The sequence below is a fragment of the Chiloscyllium plagiosum genome, chromosome 2, assembly GCF_004010195.1.
Source record: "Chiloscyllium plagiosum isolate BGI_BamShark_2017 chromosome 2, ASM401019v2, whole genome shotgun sequence".
In the NCBI taxonomy this organism is placed as follows: domain Eukaryota; kingdom Metazoa; phylum Chordata; class Chondrichthyes; order Orectolobiformes; family Hemiscylliidae; genus Chiloscyllium; species Chiloscyllium plagiosum.
In genome coordinates this window covers 125,200,278-125,214,086 of record NC_057711.1, presented here as the reverse complement: position 1 = coordinate 125,214,086, position 13,809 = coordinate 125,200,278, and positions in this window count along the sequence as shown.

Genomic DNA, 13,809 nt, shown 5'->3' with positions numbered 1-13,809 from the left:
CAAAGTCTTTTCCCTGGGGTCGGGGATTCCAGAACTAGAGGGCATAGGTTTAGAGTGAGAGGGGAAAGATATAAAAGAGACCTAAGGGGCAACTTTTTCACACAGAGGGTGGTACATGTATGGAATGAGCTGCCAGAGGATGTGGTGAAGGCTGGTACAATTGCAACATTTAAGAGGCATTTGGATGGGTATATGATTGGAAGGGTTTGGAGCGATATGGGCGGGTGCTGGCAGCTGCGACTAGGTTAGGTTGGGATATCTGGTCGGCATGGACAGGTTGGACCTAAAGGTCTGTTTCCATGATGTACATCTCTATGACTCTATAGAACCCCTACAGTGTGCAAATAGTCAATTTGGCCCATCAAGTCCACCCTACTGAGACCCAACCCTATCTTCCTAATCCCACATTCCCCTGTGGCTAATCTTCCTAGCCTGCATATCCCTGGACAATTTAGCATGATCAATCCACCTATCCTACACATCTTTGGACTGTGGGAGAAAATCAGAGCACCTGGAGGAAGTCCAGACAGACACAGAAAGAATGTACAAACTCCACACACACAGTCAATCAAGGCTGAAATTGAACCCATGTCCCTGGCGCAATGAGATAGCAGTGCTAACTGTGCTGACACTGTGCTAGTTGGTTGGTTATTTCACCTGGCTGCTGTTAGTGAAGGTGAAAATTACACAACACCAGGCTGTAGTCCAACAGGTTTAGAATAAGATTGTAAGACACAGAATTTCTAACAAAAGTTTACAGTGTGATGCTTATTCTTCACAACCACGTGATGAAGGAGCAGTGCTCTGAAAGCTAGTGCTTCTGAGTAAACCTGTTGGACTACAACCTGGTGTTGTGTGATTTTTAACTTCTTACACCTCAATCTAACACCGGCATCTCCAAATCATTATGAACTCAGGTATCTCGAAAACCTGCAGAACATTTTCCTGGTATTTGCAGTCATCATGAGGAATGTCAGAAAATTCTATTCTTCTAAATTGTCATTTTTCTCAACTTTGTATCGGTCTGATTGGTTCTTTAAATAACTGAATATCAGACAGGGTGTTAACAGGAGTGTGAATGGAATGCTCAGATTTTCTGCCTTTCTTGCGTTCCTTGTGTTTTTTTAACAAAAAATGCCAGTGTAAGAATCTGTACTGCAAAATTGACGGTTTTTTAAATGTTTTTTTTTAACTCGTTGGTGCTTCTCTTCCCTTTTTATGTTTGTTGTGATTTTAAACATTTCAGCCTTGTGTCTGTAGGTGGCATTCATGCTAACAAACAGAGACGACATCGCACAGACATAATTTTTTATACCATTTCCAAAATCAGTAAATGTGCATTGGTAAACATTATTAGTTTTCTTCTGTATTTTGCTTTCAGGGCATTTCATTAGAGTACAGCTGCCCTTCAGTATCTTATAATTGGGTCAGCTGTTGTATTCCTTCTTTTAAAGGAATCATAGAATCCCTACAGTGTGGAAGCAGGCCATTTGGCCCATTGACCCTCCAAAGAGCATTCTGCTCAGAGCCACCCCCTTATGCTATCCCTCTAACCCTGCAATTTCCCATGACTAATCCACCTAGCCTGAACATCCCTGGACACTATGGGCAATTTTGCATGGACAATCCACCTAACCTGCACATCTTTAAACTGTGGGAGAAAAACAGAGCACCTGAAGGAAACCCATGCAGACACGGGGAGAATGTGCAAACTTCACTCATGGAGGCTGGATTTAAACTCAGGTCCCTGGCATTGTGAAGCAGCAGTGCTAACCACAAAGCCACTGTGCCACCCCTCAGTACCCACAATACTCACAAACGTCACTTCTCCAAGTTGTAAATGTGCTTCAGTATAGATTTGTAGCACTTTAGTTTTGGTTGTTATACTTGCTTGTTAAGTTCATCTCTGAACTCAGGCAGATGATGAGAAATCTGTTGTTATCCTCATTTCAGCCAGCTAGTTGCCATAAACTAGCCGTCACCATTAGTTTTAGAACCAATTTCCTGTCACTATGACATTTCACCTCAATTGGTTGCTTGAGTCAAACCCCACTCCCAATATATTATGATTTGACTGCTGCCCTTTGTGTTTGCATGTGACATATAACATAAAAATAGGATTCTTGTTGAGACAGATTTCTTAAAGTTTATTAAGATTATGTTACATGTGTAAACACATAGCGCAGCAGTCAAACCATAATATAATGGGAGTGGGGTTTAACTCAAGCAAAGTCAAGGCTTGCAGAGCTGATTACATTCCTGTTTTAGCCGAACACATTGAATTTGCATTTTGCAGACAGAGGATTATGTCGCTGCATTTTGCTGTTCAACTTGTGCCAGGGATGGAATTGCATGACAGTGAATGGGAGTTTGCTTAATAAAGAAAGTCTGCAGCTCCCTAAATGTGTTACAACCAAATCACATTTAATAAATGCATGTTATAGGAGAACAACCTGTGTAGAGAAATTTTCAAAAGACCTCAAGTTGACTAATTTGCAGAGTTGGAGGGAAATAGTGAGGTGTAGGGTTAAATTATACTGCTCTTTCAATGAACAAGCATGTGGGCCAAATGGCTTCTTTGTTGTGGGATTCTGGGCTCCTATTAATGAAAATAGGTCTCATGTTTCAACAAAATGAATAGCTATCGATGCAGTGAATGACACTTGTTGTATCTGCTTTCATCATGAATTGCAATTCAAAATGCTTCAACATATTTACAAATATTCTTGCTCCAAATTATTACTTACTCTGTTCCAGCTCTCATTGATTTCTATGCTCTTTACAGCTTTTCCAATTTTATTTAAAATAGATCATGATTGACTTAATTAAACAAGCATCCTTCAGACTTATTTTCTCACATTTTGTCATTTAACTTTATGTTTATGCTTTATTTTTAGAAACATACATACATTTTTAACAAGAAATGATTATAGTCATAGTTAAGCATTTGACTTTTTTGCCCAAGACATGTTAAGGTTATTTTAAGATAATATTCATGTTGACTAAATTTACAAGTGCAAAGTATCAGAAAAGTCTGAATAAATAAGATGGATACAACAAAATAGGGCATTGTAAAATCTGAGAGGTTAACTTGCAAACAAAATTTCATAAGTAGAAGTATTACTTCATTTTGTTGTGAAAGCTTAGTATAAATCAAACACTACTGATTTGCAATAAAAACAAAATCAATATCCAATTTCCTTTAGTGGAATGCATTTTTATGGCAGTCTTAAGGTGAAAGATGACATTGCAAGCAAGGTTAGGCAGCTAAATTTTAAAAGTTCTATTAGGTCATTGTAGGATGTGGGACTGTATGCAAAAATGATATGTTCAACCAATTTGATAATCAAATTTCACAAATTACAAGTGATTGCAAAAAATGATCATTATCACAGTACGTAGAATTTCCATTGTCTGCTATATACTGAACTTTCTGGAATAAACATTTCAGACTGTTATTAGATTGTTTCATACACAATATAATGTTTGCTTACAGCACCAATAAGAAATCAATAATTGTGCTGGACATTTATTGGAAGCAAAATAATATAAAAGCTAAAAATGTCTTCATTATTAAATATCAAGGACAAATTTAAAGACAAATATGCATTTAATGATTCAAATCTTTCCTTGATATGTCAGTATTTTAGGAATTGTTTGATGGGTTTTGACATCGCTGGCAAGGTCATTAATTATTACCCATTTATAATTACCTTTGAATTGACTGTCTTGACAGGCCATTTCTGAGTGCAATTTGGAGTCAATTCATTGCCATGAATCTGGAGTTATATGTAGGTCAAGTCAGGTAAAGATGGCAGATTTTGTTCCTGATGGGCATCAATGGTGCTTTACAATGAATTACAGTTGACACACTTAACAATACTGAACTAGCTTTATAGTATGGATTTATTAATTGGATTTGAACTCCACCAACTGCTGTGATGAGATTGGAATTCATGACAACAGAGCAAGATTACAAGTTTGTAACTATTAGTCCAGTGGTATTGACAGTACATCACAACATGTTAGCTGAATGGATGGCACAAGTAGAACTAAACATTTACAATGTAAATACCATAATGGAGACATGGATGCAAATTTTCCCAAGGCCTAGAACTGACATTTAATGATGTTCAACATTCAGGAAAGATAGGCAAGCAATGAAAGAAGATGGGTAGTGCGAATGATGAGGGATTGAATTAGTGCAGTAATGAGACAGGACCTTAGATTGGCTAAAGAAGATGTAGAACTAATTTGAGTAAAGTTGAGAAACATCCTGGGAGACCAACCATTGGCCGAATTTGATTATAAAACCACCAAACAGTAGTGGTAATACAGGGCATGGTATAAAATAGGAAGTTAGAGATGTATATGACAAGCATAATATAGTAAGCATGGGGGATTTCAATTGACATAGAGAACAGGATAATCTCATCAGTAGCAATGCTGTGGAGAATAAATGTGGACAAGATGGCTTCCAGAGCAGTGTGTTGAGGAAATAATTAAACATTGGCTCATTTAGATCTAGTCTAATGCAATATAAAAGTGTTAATTAATAAACATGTTGTAAAAGATCTTTTCGGGAAGAATGACCAGAGCAATGTAGATTTTTAAATTAAATTTGAAAAGTCTGTACCTTAATCTAAAAACTAGGCTCCTAAATTCAAACAAATTAAATTATTTAGTGATGAGAGCAAAATGAGAAAAGTGAATCACTCATGGACACAAAGGAATTTAAGAACTGTATAACATCGGGAACATATGGGCGGCACGGTGGCACAGTGGTTAGCACTGCTGCCTCACAGCGCCAGAGACCCGGGTTCAATTCCCGCCAGTGAATCACTCATGGACACAAAGGAATTTAAGAACTGTATAACATCGGGAAGGAAAACTTATAAAGTTGCCCAAAAATGTAAGTCTGATGATTGGAAGAACTTTAGGAGCCAGCAAAGGAGGACCAAGACAGTTATAAAGTAAGGCAGAATAGAATATGAATATAAACTAGCAAGAAATATAAAATTACCTTGTGAAAGTTTATATAAGTATGTTGAAAGGTAGAGATCAGCTAAAATAAATGTAGGCCCATTGTAGATAAATATTGTAGAATTTTTAATAATAAAAAGTAAAATGGCAGAGAAACCATACCTTGTGTCTGTCCTTGAAAATGAAGATTTTTTAGATTTGATTCCTTACAGTGTGAAAACATGTCCTTCCGTCCAACCAGTCCATACCGACCCTCCAAAGAGTAACCCAACCAGACTCACTTCCCTCTGACTAATGCACCTAACACAATGGGCAATTTAGCATGGCCAATCCACCTGACCTGCACATCTTTGGACTGTGTGAGGAAACCGGAGCACCCAGAGGAAATCCACACAGACACAGGGAGAATGTGTAAACTCTACACAGACAGTTGCCCAAGGCTGGAATCGAGCCTGGGACCCTGGTGCTGTGAGGTAGCAGTGCTAATCACTGAGTCACCATGTCGATATAAGAAAACTCCCAGAAACAAGCATTCCAAGAAACTAGTGAGAACAAAGAGTTAAAATAACATGAGTGCAAAGCTTATCAGGTTCACTAATACCGTCAAGGGAATTCAAACTGCCATCCTTATTTGACCCGGTCTAGATGTGACTTCAGACCTATAACAATGAATTTGACTCTTAATTGTCCTCTGAAATAGTCTGGCATGCTATTTGGTTATAAAATCTGCTAAGAAGTCTCAAAAACATGAATGAAACTGGAGACAATCTAACATTTATCTCAGTATCAGAAACTGCAACAGCAAACTCAGACCCAGCGAAAGTTCCTTCCCAACATCTAAGGTCTAGTGCCAAGACTGGGGAAGCTGCTTCAGATTAGTCACGCAACAGCCTGGTATAGCCATACTCACAGAATCAAATATTATAGACAGTGTCCTAGACAGCTTGCAAGGGTCAACACTGGGCATAGCTGAATTGGAGACTTCAACCTGCTGAATCTACAATATAAATCTATTTGCATTAAGAAATATTCCACAGACGGAGCTAAGTGATTCCACAAGAAACAAAATTCGACCTAAGCTCTGCAGTTCTGCAACATCCAGTTGTAAATGGTGATGGACAATTAAACTCCTCACTGGAGAAGGAGAGCCCGCAAATATCCCAATCCTTCATGAAAAAGGATCCCAATATATTAGTGCAGAATGGAACACTAAGACATTTGCATGTAAAAGGTGCTGAATGGACGATCCATTTTGGTCTCCTCCTCAGGTCCCCATCAACACAATTCCAGCCTTCACCTGATTCAGTTAACTCCGTGTGACATCAAGAAATGGTTGAAGGTTTTGGATACTGTGAAAGCTTGTTCCATGACAACATTCCAACATTATATGAAGACTTGTATTCCAAAACTCATTGCACATCTTAGCCAGCATGTCTTAATAACTGGCAATATGGAAAATCATCTGGTAAGTCCTAAGCACAAAAAGCAGGACAAAGCCAACCTGGTTAATTACAGCTCAATCAGTCCACTCTCAATCATCAGCAAAGTGATGGACAATGTCATTGATAATGCTTTCATGCAGCAATTACAGAAAAATAACCTGATGAATAGCAGTCAGCTGGCATTTGTCAGATTGGCTGACCTTATTTCAGCCCTATTTTGAATATAGGGAAAAGAGTTAAACTCAAAATGAGAAAGTGTGGATGAGGGCAGCTGATGTCCAAGTATGGCATCAGGAGCCCTAGCAAACTGGGTCATTGTGAAATGATGGAAAACTCTGCACTGTTTGGAGCCATAACTGGCCCAAAGGGAGATGGATGTCTTTGTTAACTTCCTGTAGGCAATCATTTCTCGGCACAGAGACAAGGAGTACCCTTGAAAAACCTAGATAAGGGGCACCTGGTACCAAGTAGTCTAAAGTTCGTTACTTAGTAGAAGGAAAAGCCCAATACACCATGATCAAGATTTTTCATCAGTTTCTGCTGCATATTAAATAAACCTATACTAGTATGTTGAAATTACAAATGCGCTTGATAAATTACCCTACAAGCCAAACACTATCCTAACTAGGAGCTATATTGTCATTTGTTCACTGTTCCTGGATCAAAATTCCAATTTAACTGAATCCCTTCGGACAAGCAACCTTAGACAGGATGGCGAAATCCCTAACCTGCAGGCAGGGAGGATTGTATGCTGTGTGCAAATACCAGCATTGGAATGTGATTGAGTAAGATGCATTCTGAAAGCCCAAGGATAAGTGATAAGGATGAGTGGTAAACATCATGAGAACATGGGCGGCACGGTGGCACAGTGGTTAGCACTGCTGCCTCGCAGCGCCAGAGACCCGGGTTCAATTCCCGACTCAGGCGACTGACTGTGTGGAGTTTGCACGTTCTCCCCGTGTCTGCGTGGGTTTCCTCCGGGTGCTCCGGTTTCCTCCCACAGTCCAAAGATGTGCAGGTAAGGTGAATTGGCCATACTAAATTGCCCGTAGTGTTAGGTAAGGGGTAATTGTAGGGGTATGGGTGGGTTTCGCTTCGGCGGGTCGGTGTGGACTTGTTGGGCCGAAGGGCCTGTTTCCACACTGTAATCTAATCTAATCTAATCTAATCTAATCTAAACATGAAGGACATGGGTTGTCGATAGTGTTGTCTATCATTGACCAAGCAGTCGCAGGATTAGACGTGTGTGTCAGAAAGGAGGTGGCAAGTACTGATGTCAATGTTTCATATAATCATTGTAACATGTATATCCTGTACATTATTGGTAGAGTCAGAGTGTCTTGGAATCTGTCTCCAGAGACGTCTCCCAGGCTGCATTGGTAAGGAGCTCCGAATAAAGATCAATTTGTGCTGCTGAACACAGGACTCAAGACTGCTTTTTGAAATCTGTCCCCAATACCCTACAAGCCAAACACTATCCTAACTAGGAGCTATATTGTCATTTGTTCACTGTTCCTGGATCAAAATTCCAAAACTCTTTCCTTAACAACACTGTGAATATCTATAGCACATGCACTGCAGCAGTTCAAGAGGCCAGACACCAGACATAATAAAGTAAAATTAGGGAGGGACAATTATTAATGGCTTAGCCAGTGACACTCACATCTGAGGATAATTTAAAAATAAATGTTTCAGGTAAATTTTGTTTGACAATTCTTCTATGCAACACTTTTTGTCATTTTATCGTATCAAAGATGCTCTGTAAATGTACATTATTGTTATACCATTCTGTCTATATCTGCTTTCAAAGCCTTTGTTGCCTCTTATTTTATAGTTGATCAAATTATGGTGCAAAGGAGATTTGCCAGGATGGTGCCTGTGCTGAAGAATCTTACTTATGAAAAGAGATTGTCCAGACTGGCAAAACTGTGGGCTAAGTGCTGGAAAATAGGATTAGAATAATTAGTCACTTATTTTTTTCCAGTGCAGAGTTGATGGACCAAAGAGCCTTTTTCTATAATACAGAGCTCTATGACTCTATTTTAGAAGTTGATCAAACTCATTATTCAGATCAGCAACATTGCTTCCAATCAAGTCCACCAAGTCATTGGTTTAACCTAAGGTCAAGCTGAATTATTGTATTTCCTGTATCCATTTAAATTTGTGACATATAGAACAGAATGAATCAAAGGGACTCAGGGTTGAGGTACGATAGGACTGGAGCAATAAAACACTTACTCAATAGAGGCATTGTAACTTAAAGGTGTCATTAACTTCAACAGCAATAACTTTAATAAGAGAAAGGCAAAATCCCAGAAGAGTCCTGAGTTGATTCTGATTTTCCATGGGTATACATGTTAGTCTGTTCTTGATCAATCAAGTGTTGGTTATTTCCCAGGTCATTAGACTGAGAGCCTTGAGGCAACAGAGTTCTTCATCTCAAGGTAAAGAAAAATCATTGGGGATATCTATTATAAACTTTCATTCAAAAGAATATACCGCTGACCTCTTGGTTAGCTACAGAAGGACAACAGAGTTTTAGAAAACAATAACAAGTAATAAGACAATATAATATAAGAAACTATTTCCAAATAATCTCATGTGCATTGCCAACTGAGGATGTGAAAATGTTAGGTATCTTACGTTCATGTGCCTAAAAGTATTCACACTTTTCTGAATAATAGCTTATCCAAATCAATTGAGGGCAGATGCAAATGGTTAAGTGTGAAATCTAGTGCTTGCTATTTGAGAGATTGCTCCACTATTGAAAACAGCATTTTGACTGTATCTTTATGGAAATGCATTAAACGGAGTGAGGTTCTTCGACTTGCAAGTGAAATATTATCCAGGTTTACCACAAAATGTTTCACTTTGTCTCATTTCACTCTACGTTTTGAACATTGCAATAAATTTTGCATATTTTCACATATCTTGGGCACTGGAAATTAACTGATACAAGCATGGAGCTCAGTTCTTTCTGTCTGAATTATAAAATTCTCATCATTATCTCCAATTCACTTTATGCTTTACTGCACAGTTATCTTGACATTTTCTCTAGTCTGACAACATTCTTAGATATTTAATTCTGGAAACTTGAATATATTTTATTTTAATTCCAATTTTTAATTGCCAAAGAGAAAAGCCCTGATGGTCCCAGAAATCAACAGTGGTCTTTGGCTAAACTTATGCATCACAAATATATCCAATGTTCCATCTTTAACTTTGTACTTGTGGTATGTGTACACATTTGTATATGTCTTGTCTATGTGTCTGTGTCTATTTGTCCGTCAAAGGTCATAAACATCATATCTCAACTTCATGATTCTTCTCAGGGTCAGCTGTTAATTTTTTTTTTCTTTTTCTCAATAAATATTACTACTTACTGTATACTACTACGCTAAGAATTTGTTAGCTATAGTTTGTTTGAAGAATGATATAAGCACAAGTTAAAAGAGAATGTAAATTTTTGTAGTTTAACCACCTAGTAAGATTGAAATGATTGGAGCCAGCTCATCTTTGTCATCTAGTCATAAAAATATATATTTTTCATAATATATTTTTATTAAGAAAAAATAGATTTTTAAATATTACAACAAATACAAAACAACGCAATTCAAAACAGTACAAAAATAGTACAAAACTAAACCCAAATAATAAAAGAAATTCCCCAGCCCACCCTCCTATACGAATGTATAAACAGATATAGAGAAGTATAGATAAAAAAAACTAATCTAGCTATTTAACTAACTAAATAAATACATAACAACAAACAAATAAATAGTAATAACTCAGCCCAGCCAAATAAAACACTCATACATTCACAGTTCCTCTCCCTGGATATTGGACTCATGAAACACAATCGTTACGGCTATATAAAAGCCCTTGTTAGTGTGGCAGATAAATCTGTCCAGGTATTTCAAAAAGGGTTGCCATGTCTTGTAAAAATTCTCAGTTTTGTGGTGTACCATATTTGTGAGAAAATCCAGGGGAATATGCTCCATAACAATCTTCCGCCAACCCGACAGGCCTGGGGGGTTTTCTGATATCCAACCGAGCAAGATATTCTTCCTTGCACAGAATGTAAGAATATTGAAAAGTTTTTCCTCATGCGGGTCTGCAGGAAATACAATGGGTAGGCCCAAAAGGATTGAAATAGGGTCCTTCTCCACCCCTACACTTAAAATCCTCTCCATTGCACCCACCATAGCACTCCAATATGTTTGAAGCCTGTCACAAGACCAAAGACAATGTGTAAGAGTACTCATACAGACCTTGCACTTAGGACATGCTGAAGATACCCCTGGTTTAAATTTTGACAAATGGTCTGGGTCTAAGTGGACCCTGTGGAGAATCTTCAACTGTAAAGCATGGGTCCTATTGCAAATTGATATCTTCCTTGCATTCTCCCAAATATCCTCCCATGCCTCTGAAGAAACTTCAACACCAGGCTCTCTTTCCCACATCTTGCAGAGTCGATCAGACTCATCTGAGGTGGCACTCTTTCTATGTCAGATTTGTAGGGATCAGTCAAAAGTGTGTTTTTTTTTAATAAAATCCCTAACAAAAAAAACGAAATAGGTCTCTATTAGGTAACTCGTATTTCCGTACTAACTGATCAAAGGACATCGTTACATCTCCCTCAAATAAATCACCCATGCAAGATATACCCCTAGCTGCCCAACGTTTAAATCCTGAATCTATCATACCTGGTTGAAAACTTGGCATACCCACTAAAGGTGTAAACAAAGATGTTTTGCCAATATTAACTTCCTTGTGCCGAATTGCCCTCCATGCTTTAACAGTATTGATGACTATTGGGTTATAGAAATATTCCCTAACTGTCCTCACCTTGTCCAAAAACAGCAAACTGGTAAGGGGGCACCTTGCCTGGGAGACTTCGATATCTAGCCATATTGAAAGAGGGTCCATACAAACCCAATCACTTACGTAGGTCAAAAGCGAGCTTAATTGGTCATTTTTAATGTCCGGAAGGTCTACCCCCCACAATCTGTGAGGCAACTGCAGTTTGGTTAATTTAATGAGGGGCCATTTATGGTGCCAGATAAAGTAGCTGAACCAACTGTTCAGTCTCCTGAGTGTTTGTTTATTGAAAATCAGGGGGAGCATCCATATAGGGTATAGCAAGCGAGGGAGAATATTCATCTTAATAAGCGCTATCTGACCCAACCATGAGACTGGAAGTGCCTCCCATCTTTGGAGATCTTGTTTAGTTTTTTCAAATAATTGAGTAAAATTGGCTTTGAACAGCCAGTCCAGAACTGGAGTAATGAATATGCCCAAATACACAAACCACCCCTGTGACCACCTAAATGGGAATCTATAGTCACTCTCAAGGGCCAACTCTTTTAAAAGACCACCTATAGGCATAGCCTCTGATTTAGCAAAATTAATCTTATACCCTGAAAAAGCGCCAAACGCGTGAATGCATTGTATCAGGCAAGGCACTGAGACTGCTGGATTTGTCAAGAAAATTAGAACATCATCTGCATACAGCGAGATCTTATGTAATTTTGACCCTACTTCTGGAGCTTATATATTGAGATCCCAACAAATGGCCTCTGCCAACAGTTCAATCACCAACGTAAAAAGTAATGGTGAAAGGGGACAGCCCAAATTGCTTGATCGTACCCCATTGGTAATGACCGCAGCGAGAGGTACACTGTAGAGAACCTTTACCCATCTTATGAAAACTTCGCCCAGACCAAACCGGTCTAGAATATAGAAAAAGTACGGCCACTCAACTCAGTCCAATGCCTTCTCTGCATCTAAAGAAATCACCAATCCTGTATTGACTGCTGTTGGTATGCTTGAATTACGTTAAGCAGCCTCCTAACATTATTGGACGATCTGCGACCCTTTATGAAGCACGTCTGATCCTCTTTAATAATAAGTCTCCAGCCTTAATGCAAGAGCCTTAGAGAGGATCTTAAAGTCCACATTTAAGAATGAGATGGGCCTGTATGAAGCACAGTCTTCCGGATCCTTCCCTTCTTTAAGGATAAGTGAAATATTGGCCTCTCTCAGAGAAGTTGGGAGACAAAGATGACTGTATGAATCATTAAACATATTCAGCATCGGGCATGACAGTATACTTATAAATTCCTTATAGAATTCACTGGGAAGTCCATCAGGACTGGGCGCCTTTCCACTCTGAAGTTGCCTCATAGCTTCCTGCACTTGTTGCTCTGATAATGGGGCATTGAGAAAGGACTGTTGTTCGGGAGTCACACCCGGGAGAGATCTCTAATAAAGGATTCCATTTTGGCCTGCCCCTCCTTACAATTCTCAGACTGATATAACTTAGAGTAAAATCTCTGGAATGCCACATTAATCTTTTTAGAATCGAATGTTAGGTTCCCAGACCGTTCCCTAATCACTGTAATGGTTTATGGGGCACTTCTCTTTCTGGCAAGGTATACTAAGTATTTGCCTGGCTTGTCACCATGCTCCTATAACCTTTGCTTTGCAAAAGCCAGCTCCTTCTTTGCCGTCTGTGTGAGCACGGAATTTAGTGTAGACCGCAGTGCCGTAACCCTCTGTAGTTAGACCAACGAGGGTCTGTCAAAATAGGCCTTCTCGGCTGCCTTCAACTGTGCTTCAAGGAGACATTGCTGCTTACCCTTCTGCTGCTTGCTACTTGTGGAATATGAAATAACTAACCCTCTGACATAAGCTTTGGCAGTTTCCCAAAGAACAGATGAGCTATCAACCGAGCCTATGTTGATGTCTAGGAATGCCTGAAATTCCCTAGAGAAATACTCCACAAACTTTTTTGTCCATGAGAATAAAGGTGTCCATTCGCCAGTACCTTGAATCCACTGTAACATCCTTAATTTTAACGATGAGGTACACTGGAGCATGATCAGAGATGGAAATATCACCAATCGTACAGGATGCCACCAGATCCAGGGTTACCGCAGGGGTCAGAAAAAAATAAATCCTTGTGTGACATCTTTGCGGATTGGAGAAAAATGTGAAATCCCTACCTGTAGGTGGAGATACCTCCAGACGTCCACCAACCCTAATTCCCCAAACAAACCCAATAACTGTTTAATTTGTGCAGAGGGTATCGAGGGACCTTTAGGCAACCTGTCTACAGTGGGGTCCATGAGACAGTTAAAATCTCCCCCTATAATGATGTGCCGAGACTTGAGACTTATCAGTTTAGAAAAAGCATCGACCAAGAATTTAAGAGGATGAGCTAGGGGACAATAAACATTTAAAATGCCATATTCTTCCCCATTTATCAAGGCTTTAAGAATTACAAACCTCCCGTATGTGTCTTTAACACATTCCAACAATTTAAATGAGAGATTTTTCCTAACCAATATAGCCACTCCCCTACTTCTGGTATTAAATGATG